The sequence below is a fragment of the Lepisma saccharinum genome, chromosome 1 (assembly GCF_977018435.1).
Source record: "Lepisma saccharinum chromosome 1, izLepSacc3.1, whole genome shotgun sequence".
Classification (NCBI taxonomy): Eukaryota; Metazoa; Arthropoda; class Insecta; order Zygentoma; family Lepismatidae; genus Lepisma; species Lepisma saccharinum.
In genome coordinates this window covers 27,994,998-28,008,422 of record NC_139229.1, presented here as the reverse complement: position 1 = coordinate 28,008,422, position 13,425 = coordinate 27,994,998, and the positions used below count along the sequence as shown (strand labels likewise).

The window sequence follows — 13,425 nt, the reverse complement described above, 5'->3', positions numbered from 1 at the left end:
TGCCCCCTCAAGGCCAATGGCGCATCCCCTCCAAATCATATAATTTGTGCCCTTAAACCATAACGTAATCCCCACAACGTATTTAATTACGACAGCGTGTCTACTGAAAGTAACTTCTTTCTTAGCTTTACTGAACACCATACTTGATCTGCCCCTCCTCCCTAAACAGGGAGCCCATCACTCAAGACCACCCCTAAAATCGTTTATCATAATCGAGAATATAGCTTGTCTTGTAATGCAGCTATAGTACATAAACTTCACATTCACCTCATTCAAGCGCCATGCATCCTAGTAACATATCATTGCGATCGAAGCGAGCAAGAAAATCTTTAAATCCATTCCTTTCCAGGCTTTCAAGAATATTAATTCAATGGGATGTCAATACTTTCTTAAGATCCCGAGATATTTAGTCTTTATAAGCTTCCCCTTTGGCACGTTCGGGGTCGAAAACGTGTGGATATCATATCGCTTAATACAGTCTCCAAAATTTAATTTTCGAACTCTCTCTCCACTACAGAAATCTGGGGCCTCACCGATGGCGCTATGGTACCGTCGTCGCCTTGTAATCAAGGGGTCCCGGGTTCGATACCCGGTGGAGGCACATAGTGGTTCGGATTCCACTTTAAACTGTAGGTCCAGTCTCGATTAGCCTTACTGTGCATAAAGTGGACTTCAAACACCAACTCAAACCAAAACCAAACACTACAGAAATCTCTTGACAATCTGAGATTTCACCAAAGTTTCCATGCCAAGTTTAGACTTACTGTTGATATTGAAGATTGGATTATGCCTCCTCCAAAAAATTATTTCTCAGTCTCAACACCAGAATTTCCGCGACTAAAATTAACCGATATGTCATCTGGTGGGATTTTCAGGAAGTATTCTAAGTAGGATACGTTGTGTTGAAGTCGATTAAAGCATGGGGAATATGCGAGGGAGTAAGGTCTACTGTTCAGGTTTTTTTTTTGCTCTAAATCGTTTTACGGGTCAAAACAAATTAAAAGTTTTCATGTGTTTCCACCTCGTGCAATCAACAAAATGAAATTTGTTAATAAATCAGGGAAAACGTAATTGACAGAAGATTAGTATGGGGGATATAACACTGCAATCCGGCAAGGAAATTACGAAGAATGCACGAGTCTGCTTACTTTATTTTTCGAGAGATAAATATATATTACCATGAGAGTAAAGTTTTAAATTGTACTTTATAAATAAAGCTTTTTTTTCGAAAAATCATGAAGCGTCTTACCCAATGCGTCCATGTATTACCGGTATTACGTATGTGTGAAATTTGGGACAGGTGCAAATCGATTAAGAGAGAAGATGAAAATAGTTTGAGAATTAATTAATGTCAAATGTAACCAGAAAAAAAAAGTGGACATGTTAATGTTATTGTTTCATTCAGTATGATGTCATTTTTCAGTGAGTATAGCCTGGTCATGAAATCGTGAATATTATTATTAAACCAGCCTTTCTCTTTCGAGAAAGAACTACAACGATATGTTCGCAATTTTCTCCTGTCCCAGCTTTTCAAGTACAGGTCAATTTCAATTCCTTTATTTTCAAATAATTTCCGAGAACCCCAGTTACAACATGACGTGCAGATGATACAGCACTGCTTTGGATAACCAGTGCGTATACATAGTTTGGTCTGCATTTTCCGTGTTATTTTCGCCTATCATTATTAAATGCTTCGTTCTCAGTACAGCTTCACGTTTGTTAGAGTACCTGGAATTCACATCGCATTCCCAATATTTAAAAATAATGCGTAATTGAAACGTTTTCTACCATACCAGTCATGACAACACGCTGCTATTTTGTACTACTGCTGAATGTAAACAAAGATTTATCCTACTTAGAGCTGCCATATTGGAAGCGACACTAGCGCTCAGGTGGTAATTTTAATCTCGAATAGTCTGTCTAAGACAATAGTAATACACAATAATTGTATAATTGCCCTCAATTTAAGGCTCAATTCCCCTCTAACTAAAATACCCGCAATAATCTAAGACCTAGAGTTGGATACTGTTCTTCCCAAAGTTTAATTCACAATCCCCCCAGAACCCCGTGTCAATTAAGGCCTAATATGTAACAGTTGGATATTTCTCCCCCCCCCCCCCTTCGATAATACCCTTAAACACTTTCTTTTCTTCATCTAATGGATTAAATATGGTGCATTTAAGGTGTAAAATTTTTACATATATTTTGGAAAAAGATATAAATGTTGAATTTTATATTATTTGAAGGGAACCCCCCAAAAAATCTAGATAGCGCAACCTGCGCCATAATCCCCCAGTTGGCACTCCTCCTGACCAAATAAACATACGATACATATGTTACAAATTGTCAGAAGTAACATACATGAAGCACGTTAAAATTTGGACAATAACAATGTTAAAGCATATATGATACTATAATGTAAAAATAACATTAAAAACAAAATTGTTGATGCGCAACAAAGAAAATAATAATAAAAGCAATTTATGAGTGATCAGAAAAAAAATGTTTTGTCGAAACCTGTTTCATCTCTCTATTTGTAGATTAAGTTGATTTTTTTGTAGAGTTGAGCATTCTTGTAATTCAAACGTCCTCAATGCAATAATGGCATTCAGATGGCCTAGTTTTTTCATGACGTCCGCTAGATTTGTAGAAATTGTGACAAAACCCGAACTGTTCCAAACTCCCTTCTCGTGAACAAACAAGGACAACAATAATTTGCCACTGGAAGAGTATCCAGTTAATCATTTTACAGAGTTGTAGTAACTTTGTATAAAATGCCTTGTGTACGATTTCGTTTTTGTTTTTAATTCGGTTAGGGTAGGTCTTAGTTTGCTGTCTTTTCTGTAAAGTTCAATGAACTAAAAGCTTTCGTCTTCAGCCGGTCAATCATACAACATTCTCAACCCTACGCTCGCAACAATCGCTTTCTTGTCCTGCCTCTGCGTGCGCCTGGTCTTGGGGCTGTTGGAACAGGTGGATGCGAGCTGTTCCCTCGGAAGCTATTTCGCAGCATTTAGCCAAGGCATTTAGCAGACGATTAACTGTAGAAGATTTTTCCAGTTCGTTATGAATGTCAGACGCAATTTTGCAATGAGATTAGGAAACTATAGACTTACTACCCTCAAAACTATCACTACGACGCAATTAAACTTTAGCACATAGCAAAAACTCGAAGGAAAACGAATTCGCTGTGTCTCGTAGGGAACAGCTAAAGAGTTCAGCTTCCGTGGTGGGACCACGAGGTTCGTTTACCTTCGCGCCTGGTCGGAAATACTCGGCGTCAGGCACTGTTTTTGTAGAGGGTGGAACGACGAGGGTGGGTGAAGTAAACAAACGTCCAGTCACGGTGAAAGTTTTCTTCGGCGTGTTGATTTCGGGAGAAAGAAGTGTTCTTATTATGTTAATATAGATAATTAAAATAGCTTCAATGGGCGATAAGTAGGAGGGAACAGCCTGTTCCCTCTGTTCCATGGAGGGACCGCCACTGGTATATACATATTTGAAAATACATACATGTAATTTGAATGAATGTAAAAACTGATACGAAAGGTTCACACATCAGACAAACTGTAAACAATTATGTTATATTTACATATGAAAATACACTGTTACTACAAAAAAATGCAATATTGTTAAATGCCCATTACCAGTCCTCTGCGTTTTTTGATGGAAGCAAATTCTCGTGCTAGTTTGGTCAAGTCCAGTTTTCGAGCCCCATCAGTTTCTATGCTTAACAGCGCCAGTCCACTCAATCTTACTCTTGTCATTGTGCTTCTCAAGCAATTTTTGATCAATTTTAGCTTGGAAAACGACCCCTCAGGTGGTGGTGACATTACAGGTAAGGGGTCAAGTACAGCGTACAAACGGTGCATGCGTCAGGACTGCTGCTACTACCCAGAATTTTGTTTCCTACCAAGATAAATTCTGCAACTTCGCTGATGTTTGACATGTTTTTTCTTTTGATTTCAGTTGACACTACATTCCGAAAACAAACGATTTCTGTATATACAGTGCAAGATACATTTTCTTCATATTTCTTCCATAAATTAGTAGCGAATTCCACTAATTGTCTGTCAGTGTGTTACGTTAGGGCTTTAAAAGGTGAAGCTTTGTTTCATTTCTTTCATACTCTGAAATCTGTTATTTACTTCATTTAGTAGAATATCTGAAGCACGATAGAAAAGCACATTTTCTTGCCTTGCCTGTCGTCTACCTTTCGAGAACGTATTCAATGACTTGAACTATTCAGCTAATGAAGGTTTTCTTCTAATCTGGTAATTCAGTTTCTACTTTTCTAGTGATTAACATTTTCTGTTTGCAATTGTAGGGGCATAAAAATATATTATGTTCGGTTGAAAATATATTTTAACCCCAAAATGAAAATTTTGTGAACTATGGGTTAATTTATCAGTCTTACTGCGCCCCCGAAGCCCGTGTTGCAGGGGTGTTACTTACGCCCCTCTTATAATGTTTTAACACTACATCCTAAAACAAACAGCTCAACTAAAATCGAAACATGTTTAGGTTACTTCTCAAAAATGCAGTGGCGGCGATTGGGGCTAATGGGGCAGTCCCCTCCCTATGGCTTCGTAATGCTAAGCCTTGACTACCAAGAACCAAGAGAAAACAAACTGTCCTTGCCCCCAGTTTTGGCATTCAGTCATACGTGTATTCAATACACATCCTTAGCACTGTCGTTCTCTTGCTAGGCATGAAACTTCTAATTTTTCGTCTCTCCGCACCGACATGTTGGTATTGTCATACAGTAATTGCAAGAATCTCCTGTATATTTTAGTGCTTCACTAAAAGAGAGAGAGAGAATTGACGACACATTTCTGATAAGTGTCCTACAAATGCTACTATCTAGACATATTTGAATTCTACAAGTTGCAAAAATATTCAATACGCCCGATTTTGTGTGATTATAAAAGAGCCTATTTGTTATTTCTACACAAATAACACACAAGCTTGCTATTTTACATTTTTTCTTCCGTGGGTATATAATGCATATGATAGATATGTCTGCAAACAAGCCTACTTAAAGCAATTTTCCACAACGCGAGGAACTGCACGTGTTACGTAAACCTTATCACTTAACCTTTGAGAAGATTGTATATAATCGTTGACGGGGACGAAAGCCCCTCCCTCCTGGCATCGTCAGTGTATACAATTAACAACAACAAGGTAGCGTCGAATAAATGGGTACCTGGGGGAATCCCTGGGAGTTAAAGGCGGTCAGGGGCGTGATGCTGATCACATCACCCCACTCACGACCGGATCAAGAAAGTGTGGGGCGTTACCCCCACACCCCCTATACGCCTTCATGACGTGGTGCTATGCACAGGGGAGCACTTTACCTTTTTTTTTACCTTTTAAGGTAGTTGCTCCTCTACCCCCTCAACCCCTACAACTTTAAGTGGCCATTACAGTAACCTGCGTATGGAAACCTACAACGACTGGGGGTTTGTCGTAGTGGTATATATTGGTGAAGCACCATACAACGAGACCATGGGTGAGATCAGAATGTGAAGCCCCCATCCGTTCTTCAAATTTGTAATCTGAATGTGAAACGAAACAAAATTTTCAAACACATCAGCAAAAGTATTTATCACATTTAAATAATAATAATAATAAAAAAACCACAGATTAAAAAGATATCTAATGATTTCCCACTTCCCCGGAGTTGAATTCTCTCACGACTTCTGAATAGTTCAGAGTCCACGCCATATCGTGCTCTGTTGCCAGATCACGATAATCGTTCTTGTGATATGGTCGCTCGGAGTTAGATTCTTATTTATTACAACCTGTAAAAGCTCCTTTCAGCGGATGCAGTCAAAATGATTCTTAGAAAATACAAATATTTGGAAACACATCACCAAAGTTTTCGCCGCACAATATAGGCATGTAAACACTTCTTTCATATCGATACATTTGAAGGAACTACCACAACAAGAACTTGTAATTCTTCAAATAGTCCATAATAGTCAACATCACAATCATCACGAACGACAAAAGAATTTTCAAATCTATTGAATGTTTTAAACGTGTTTCTTTGGTAAATTTTATCAGATCGAACATATCAAAAATAAATCAAACTTCTTTGTGTATCGGGTGAGTGCTTCAAACACGACTTCTAAATTTGATCTGAGTTTAATTGAAACATAACACCAAAGAGCGTATATAAACTCTTTGCATAACACGAACCACAATCACATATACGAGACCAGACAACGAGAAATTCTCAAAGCTTATTTATAGCGGCGTTGCTTTTGAAAATCAGACAGCTGTCAGGCACGTATCTAGAAATATGTTTCGGGGCGGGTCCGGACCAAGTGTCTCAGGAATAATAATAATAAATATAAATAAAAATAATAAATTAAAATAATTATATTAAATAAAATTAATACTAAATACAATACATAAATTAATATTATATTATTACACAAATAGGTAAAAAGACTGTATTTGAATAGAGATATAACAGCGCATATTCATTACGTAGTTAAGATCGGCATAATTTACATAAAAACAAGTGCCCTGGTAATGAAATTAATGTCAAATAGATGAATAATTGAATATTTATCGAATAACAAAAATGTTGTTACATGCAGTTGGAGAAAAGTAAGTTTCTGATTAATATTTTATGCATATTGAGTAGTAGAGTACATAAATCGTCTTTGTAATGTCATTCAAAGCCGTATGATCCCAATATAATCCTTGCCTTCTAAAAAGTTCAAAGGAAATGAATAACCATCGATTATGCAACAGATGCTAATATTTTCATTACTTAATTTTAGTAGCTATTTCGTAAGTCTTTTGGGTGGGGGTCCGCACCCCTGGACCCCCTAAATACGTCCTTCCTGTCTTTCAAAACTGTATAATCTCTATATAATCCTTGTCTTCCAATAAGTTCAGAGGAAATTATACAACAAATGCTAAACGAGTATATTTTCATTTAATTTTCGTACTTAATAAGTCTTTCGGGTGGGGGAGAGGTCCGGACCCCCTAAATACGTTCTTCCTGTCCTTTAAAGCCGTATGATCCCAATATAATCCTTGTCTTCCAATGAATTCAGAGGAAATTAAACAACAAAGGCTAAAATAATGTATTTTTCATTATTTAATTTTAGTACTTGATAAATCTTTGGGGGGTCCGGACCCCTGGACCCCCCTAAATACGTCCTTCATCTGATTTATTAAATTACATTTTTTCGTTTAATCCCCATGGGATGCGAAGCCCCTTCAGACGTGAGATCCCGGGTGGTTATCCACTTAGCCCACGCCTTGCTACGCCTCTGGTGGCAAAGTACGTATATTACATTAAAAATAATACTATAACTAAACTTTCACAGAACATATTGTGTAATACTGGACGTGGTCTGAAACACCTATTATGATTATGACCATAGCCTTTCTAGTTTTATAATCATCCTTGAATTGATATTTACTTCACGTGTGAAAAATATAAATGTAAGCCAATAAAGTTTGAAAGTAAGCCTACAAAAATCAGTATATTTCAAATTAACGGAAGGAATATACTCAAAAGTGAACTAACTTATCTGCCATTGCACACAAAGCACTTCGAAAGAGGTCTCTCTCAACAAGAGTACGACATAACTAGAGCCCGGAAGTTCAGGCATTTATTTTCGTTAAAATAGGCAGGCAAAAAGGCATTTATAATGTGGAAAATAGGCACTAAAAATGAAAAAAAGGCAAAATAAACCGAAAAAAAGGCACATTTTGAAGTCGCTTACTTTTATCTATAATTTCTGGCAAAATGTTAAAATCTACATTGGGAAGAGCATTTCAATTTTCACCAAATTCACGCACGTAACCGTGTAACTTACCACTTAATGGCACACTAAATTTCGGCATGATGACAACTACATGATCCTTTCCCTCCAAAGTGCAGAACTAAACTATAGATAGAGAACTTGATTTTGGAATCCATGCAAAGGTCCTTGGGCATTAGTGCTGTTTCTTGTCAATAACGTCCTGACACGAATGCTGGACGTGATGACGTAATTGTGCAGATGTTCTGCAACAGGTTTTCAGCAGTCAATCATGCACAAGGAAACGTTAACCGAAAGGCAATATCCTAACTCAGCATTTTATTTATTTATTTACATTTTACTTGGGATTACCGCTAAGCAGTTTTTCCCATATCTATATACATATGTACTGTACATAAACTTACATTTTTTAGTACATTATTATTAAAAGATACTATGAACAATTTTTTTTTCTATTAAATAGTTAAGCCACATTTTCTAAAAAAAGATAACAATATATATCCAACTGTAAGGTTAGGTTCACAAATCAAAGATTCCAAACACTGAGGAAAAGGAATTTCACAGTTTATAAGAGTTTTATAGAATGTCTCTCTTTCTTGTGTGTATCTATTACACTCAAATAGGATATGGTGTATATCTTCCTTGTTGCCACATATACAGTTTGGGTTTTGTAGAATCCGGATCTTTTGTAAATGACTTTTAGTAGTTGTATGTCCTGACCTAATACGATTTAGTAATACTATCACATTCCGTGAACCTTGAACTTTTGTAAACCAAGGCCTCATTCTATTAAAATTAGCTATCCTCTGATAAAAGCTGCCTGCATTTTGAAATTCACCTTTGCACCATTCCGTCCAGTTTTCCTTCAACTTTTTCTTCACCCTCGGTAGAAGGTCTGTGTACCAGGTTTTCAGCTCCAGTACAGGTTGAATTACCCTAGCTTGTTTTGCATACAAATCTGCCATATCATTTCCTAAATTTTGACAATGTGCTTTAACCCAGGTTAAATGAATTATCTTTCCCCTGCTCCTTAAATTTTGTAAAGTTTTTACACAGTTTATAATGTATGGGGAGCATTTAAATAATAAATCATAATTGGACTTTATTGAATATAATACACTTTTGGAATCCGTTAATATTAATATATTTTTTTCTTGCAATTTATATGTATAAATTAGTGCTTGGTAAATTGCATAAGCTTCAGCTGTAAAAATGGAAAAATCTTCCGGTAAATGTACCATAATTGATTCCTTCTTCTGTACATCATAAACAGCACATCCTACATTTTGACTACTTTTTGAACCGTCTGTATATATAAAGTAATAATCTTTCCATCTTTCCATGTAATCATATTTTGTATATTGTTCAGGAAAATAAATATCTCTATATTCACAAACAGGAAAATCTAGAGTATATATGGGCTTACTCCTTACTTTCAATAATTTTTGATGATCCTCATAGTACTCATTATATAATTGCACCCATCCTATATCTTCGCAGTTATTAATTTTGCCTGTATCATATAATTCAACCAAGTCGAATAGAATGTCGTTAAACGGATGATTAACTTCTGACATTGTTTTCAACAGATATTTAATAGACATTTCTCTTTTCCTATAACTTAAGTTCCATTCGCATGCTTCCATGTATACAGCAACATTGGGAGTACTCTTCATCAGTCCTAGACACTTTCGAAGAACTTTCCTCTGCATTACTTCCAAAGGTCGAAATACACGTTCCGAAATTGTATTAAAGACTATAATCCCGTATTCTATTGTTGGTTTGTAATAGTTTTTGTAAAAATTCATCATGGTACTAGGATGACTTCCCCATTTTGTTGTAGCCATAGAACGAAATACATTGTAAATTACTTCTGCCTTTTTCACTAACATTTTTACATGAGCTTTCCATGTTAATTTACTATCAAATATAACACCTAAATATTTCACTGAATTTTCTATGGGAATGTGTAACTTTTTTGTATATTGATTCACATTTTTCGGAGCTCCTTTTTTACTAAATATAATCAACTTTGATTTTTCTGACGATATATTCATAGACCTATTCTCAAGAAATTTCTTTATCTCTATTATTTTCGCATCCATGTTGGTGACTCCTTTATCTACTTGCTTGACACTCTCATATATACATAAATCATCTGCATATTGTATAAATCCAAATGGCTCAGGACATATTCTTTGAACATCCATTAAATATATATTAAAAAGTAAAGGACTTAAAGGGCTTCCCTGTGGAAGTCCTCTTCTTATCCATCTAGGACCCTCAACTTTATTGTGAAAGTAAAAATATAAACAACGATTTTTTAATAGATTCCAAATTATTTTTAGATGCATATAAGGTATTTTCAGATTTTGTAGAATGTTTAATAATTTATTTATATTTACATTATCATATGCCCCTTTAATATCTAAGAAAGCAGCAATAAGACTACTTTTCCTTTTCATTGTATCATAAATTTTTGATGATAACATTGCCAAGGCATCTGTACACCCCATTCCCTTCCTAAATCCAACTTGAAGCCTTGAAAATAATTCCTGTCCCTCTATATGCCAACTTATTCTCTTTAGAATTAATTTTTCAAAAATTTTCCCCAGTACTGAAGACAAAGCTATCGGTCTATAAGATTCTCCTTTATGTGGACTTTTGCCAGGTTTCAATATTGGTAAAATCATTTGAGTGTACCACGATTGCGGTACATTTCCTGAATTCATTATATAGTTGTAGATGTTACAAAGATATACTATACCACATTCCGGCAAGTTTTGAATCATCGAGTATGTTATTCCATCTTTTCCTGGAGTTGTGTCCTTGGCTCTTATTATTATATCTCTTATTTCATCGATCATGATATTGGTATATAATCCTTGTGAATGTCTATCTTTAGGACTGAAAGAGAAAATTTCATCAGGGGCATCTGCAGGTTCTTGTTTATTATTACATGTTACCTTCATAATAAATTCATCTTTCCAGGTTTCTTTGAGTGGTATTAATCGAGGGGTATGTGGTTTGCGGATTGATTTAAATTTAGCCCACACGGTACTGATACTCTCTTTGTTATTTATGTCTTCACAATACTTTGCCCACGATTGTCTCTTTGCGCTGATATAACATTTCTTGGCCTGCGCTATTGCTTTCTTATAATTAATCCAAGTTTCCTGATTTGGAATTGTTTTATAAACTTTAGTAGCTTCAATTCTCTGTATTTTAAAATTTTGGCAATCTTTATTCCACCAGTGTACTATTGGATACTTTTTTACAACTTCCTCTTTTGCCCTTGTACATGATCTGTCCATAACAATACTAACAGAATCTACAAAATAATCATATGTACTCTTATCAATATTATTTAAATCTGTATTTTTAAATAAGATTGTAAGTAATTTAGAATATTTATTCCAATCAGCTTCGTTAACTTTCCATTTTCTGAGCGGAATAGTGAAAGATCTCACTGAATTAGTATCAGTATAAAAGAAACATGGATAATGGTCACTGGTTCTTTGATCACTGTCTGTTTCCCACTGAAATTGACCACATATATCATCTGACATTAACGTTAAATCTATAGCTGTTGGCCGAGTACCTAATCTTCCTATATACGTAGCAGACCCGTCATTAATTACAGTAAAGTTGTACAAATCCATACATTCTACTAACACTTTCCCCAACTTATCTTCATCCTGATCTCCCCATATTGTGTGATGGCAATTGAAATCCCCTGCTATAATAAAAGGCTTTTCTATGCATTGAAACATTTGCGATAATGTATTTGTCGTTAATTTCTGTGACTCTGCACCTGTAGGAATATATATAGATATAATACTAACTTTTTGATTCATAAAAGCTATTTTAATTCCTACGACTTCAATTTTGTATGTGTCGTATATAGACAATGTATAATCAAAAGATATAGGTTCAAATGGAATGCTTTCATGAATCATAATTGCAACTCCTTTACTATCATCTTTAATCTTTTCATAAATTATGTGATAATGATTTACTTTAAAATAATTTATGTTTGATGGGTTCACAGAGATTTCCGATAAACATAAAAGTTCAGGTCTATATTCATCTATTAATTTCACCAGATTTTGCTTTCTTGCTTTCAATGATCTTACATTCCAGTGTACCCCCACGAATGTTTTCCATTATTTTTCCTTCCACACCCTAAGGTGTCTCTCCAAAAATTTCCAAATCCTCAATAATTTTCTGCACCTGGCCATTTATTTGTGAGCATTCTGTTAGTATTTCTTTTATGCTTAATAAGTCAGAATTTTTAGTTAATGTCGCCATAAGTTTCGCCATTAATTGTAACAAATTATACATAAGATCCTTCTGAGATGTTATGTGAGAAAAGTACACGATTTTTTTCTGTTCTTCATTGTTGTAGATTCCGGTGCTCACCTCCTGCATGCTTCTGTTTGTACTATCCACATCTTCCTCATTTTTCCTTGTCTTAATTACAGTTCCTGTAGACTTTCCATTTAATTGTTTTTGATTACTTTGTAATTTCTTTAGAGAACCTTTACTTGATTCTCCTTCAGAATTTCCATTATAATTCTTTATTTGTGAATAGGAATTTAGTCTGAAATTTTTTCCATATTTATTTTCAAATTTGGAATAGTCTCTATGATGTTCTGGAGGAACTCTTTTCCATGAAACATTTTCCAAGTATGTATCTGATTTTCTTTCACCCCAATCACTTAAGGCTTCAAATCTGTTTTGTATTGTTATGCTATTTCCTACAACACCAGTCTTTCTTGTGTTAATTTCACTTATTTGACTTTTGTTTATATGGTTTTTTATTTGATCAGCATATGAGTTGCCTTGAACAACATAATTGCTTGGAACATTACCTGTTATTACTTTCTCTCTTGCATCTTGCCGGGATAAATTATCATATGCCATAACTCTCATGATTTCTCTTTCCATTTCCCATTTTACACATGACTTATCAGTAGCAACATGTTCTCCTCCGCAATTTAAACACTTCAGAGTTTCATTACAATTTTCATGTTCCTCTCTTCCACATCTAGCACACTTAGCTTTATCCTTGCATATGGCTGCTGAATGTGCGAACCTGTAACATTTCTTACATTGCATCACATTTCTAACTTTAGGAGTAACATCGAAAATGTGACTAACCACTATAATCTGTTTAGGCATTTCTTGAGATCTAAACGTGATTGATATTAGCTTAGTAGGAACAAAATAATATGAACCATCATCTTTTCGAATTCTCTTTTTCATTCTTTCCACTGATATTACTGTCGGGTCTTCAATACTTTCCTTAATTTCCTCCTCTTCAAATTCAGTGGGTACACCATATATCAATCCTTCCTTCACCAATAAGGATTCCGGGATGAACACATCAATATTATTTTCTTTATGAAAATGCATATTTTTCATGAAATTGTTAGCTTCATTCCTGGTGTAAAAATAAATCTTTGCTCTATATAAACCACTTGGTTGGATATATCTGACCCTTATATCTTTCTTTCGCAATTCATTGCCTATTTTCATAGAGTTAAATTTCTTTTCTGCACCTTTAGTACTAGTCATTATTACTAAATATGGCCCATTATGTGTATCATAATACATTTTACACTTGTCT

General features: G+C 35.1%; 1 protein-coding gene across 1 annotated transcript in view; it reads right to left on the bottom strand.

Moving 5' to 3' along the window:
• Nucleotides 1-13,425, bottom strand: part of LOC146001485 (23 kDa integral membrane protein-like) — a 47,856-nt gene that overhangs the window by 13,327 nt on the left and 21,104 nt on the right. The gene's annotated exons all lie outside the window — the stretch shown is intronic.